The following is a 1929-nucleotide window of genomic DNA, read 5'->3' on the forward strand; positions in this document are numbered from 1 at the left end:
ATTAGACACAGAAAGGCTTGCCCTCTTCCAGAATTCTTGAGTGATGCAAAAAAATAATATCTACACTAATAAAAAAGAAACATGCAAATTGAGTGTCACTCCGCTATGCCCACCATTGGCCAATCAGAGCGATGTGCAAATTAACCAAACAAAGATGGCAGTTAATTTGCATATGCAGGTGCAGAGCAGTGGAACGAAGACTGAAGGCAGCTCCGGCCAGAGCAAAGGCCTGGGTCCCGGGTGCCGGAGGAAAACTGGTGCTGGCAGCCAGGGGAAGGGAAGGCCTATTGCACGAATCTTTTCGTGCAACAGGCCTCTAGTAAATTAGTAATTGTTGATGCTAGTAATGGGTACATGATGACTCATTATACTATTTTTCTGTATGTATGCAATTTATCATTTAAAAAGCTTTAAGAACTCTTTATAAATGTTACTTTTAATCATTTAAACATATTACATCCTGTGAACATCCCATAACATTTAACCATTCCTCTATTGTTGTGAATCAAGGTTTTTTAGCGTATGCATGGGTTGAGATGTCTTTTACAGCTCCTCTTGGTTATTTCCTTTTTGGAGATGGAATTACTAAGCTAACAGAGAATGGACATTTTTAATGTTTTGATATAGTTTGCCAAATTGCCTTCCAGGAGAGATGTTGCATGTTGTTTACACACAAGAGGTATATGAGAGTGCCCTTGTCAGCTCTATATTATATATATTTTTAACCTCTGTTAAATTTATGAGGGAGAAAGTGGTATCCTGTTACTTGAGTGTGTATTTCTTTGATTTCCAGTGACACTGACTCCCCAGCTTGCCACTGAATTGGTTCTCACCCCTTTGGGGAGGACCCAGAGGAGGAGAGTAGAAGAAGAAAGATTTATTGCCTCCTCCTCACTCCCCATTTTGGAGATGAGAGGCAAAAGCAGACACAGGTGGCCCTGGGTTCACATCCCACCTCTACTGCTTACTAGTTACTGCCTTTGTGCAACCTTAAGTTCTCTGAGCCTCAGATGCTTTAGCTGAAGAAAGAGAGCACTCATACTGTTCTCCACAAGTGAGAGGCAGTGGAGATTCACACGGAAACAGCAGGATCCACAGTGGTCAATCTGAAGACGGGACTTTTGTTGTCCTTGAGAAGCTGAGGATACTAAAAGACCTACTGCTTTGCTGCACTGGGGTCGCCTGAAGGAATTACTGCTCACACTGAGTCACTGCCTCTTCACCTTTCATTCTTTGTAATCTCCCTGCTCCATGCGCTTTCAATCACTGCTGGGCAATGGAGGCAGCTAACACAAGTCAGGAAATCCATCTTTGAGGAGTTAGGTGTTTTGGGGGGAATAAATTCTGATTGCTAATAGCATTCATCTGATTCACTGGAAATGCACTTTGCAGTGCTTGGCTCAGGGGATCAGGGTGAACTTCAGGTGGGGTGTTGGGCGGTTTCTCACCGTACTCTTTGGAGGAGAATTCAGATCTGGAGCATGATCTTTTCCAGGGAAGCCCAGCCCCATTTATTGCCCCTTCCCCTGGCCCCTCATCTTCCTCCCACTCTCACTCTATGTCCAGGACCAGAGCCCAAAATAGAGGAGGAGGTTGTGATTCTAAATAACCTGTCTGCTTGAATTCCAAGTGAAAACTCTCAGTATATTTTTTCTCTCTACTGCTTTTGATTGGTGGGGAAGGAAAGTTGAAAGGTTGAGGGGGATGGGTATCCTTAGGTTATTTGAACATTATTTGGCCCTGGCTCACAGGTGAGGATAGGAAACCCTCCAACACTCTCTCAGCTCAGATAATGGGTACAGCTGACCGGAAAAGAAGTATTTCTCTGGAAATTGAGATTGGGTGCCTAGAACTCTGCTGTCAGCCTGTCCTAGTCTTGCTCTAGGGCAGTGATGGTGAACCTTTTGAGCTCGGTGTGTTAGCATTTTT

The 1929-nt window shown here is 44.0% G+C and overlaps 1 protein-coding gene across 3 annotated transcripts in view; it reads left to right on the plus strand.

Moving 5' to 3' along the window:
* ST6GAL1 (ST6 beta-galactosamide alpha-2,6-sialyltranferase 1) overlaps positions 1 to 1929 on the plus strand; it is a 123953-nt gene that overhangs the window by 67233 nt on the left and 54791 nt on the right. The gene's annotated exons all lie outside the window — the stretch shown is intronic.

This window comes from Myotis davidii, unplaced genomic scaffold (genome assembly GCF_000327345.1).
Source record: "Myotis davidii unplaced genomic scaffold, ASM32734v1 scaffold41, whole genome shotgun sequence".
NCBI classification, from domain to species: Eukaryota; Metazoa; Chordata; class Mammalia; order Chiroptera; family Vespertilionidae; genus Myotis; species Myotis davidii.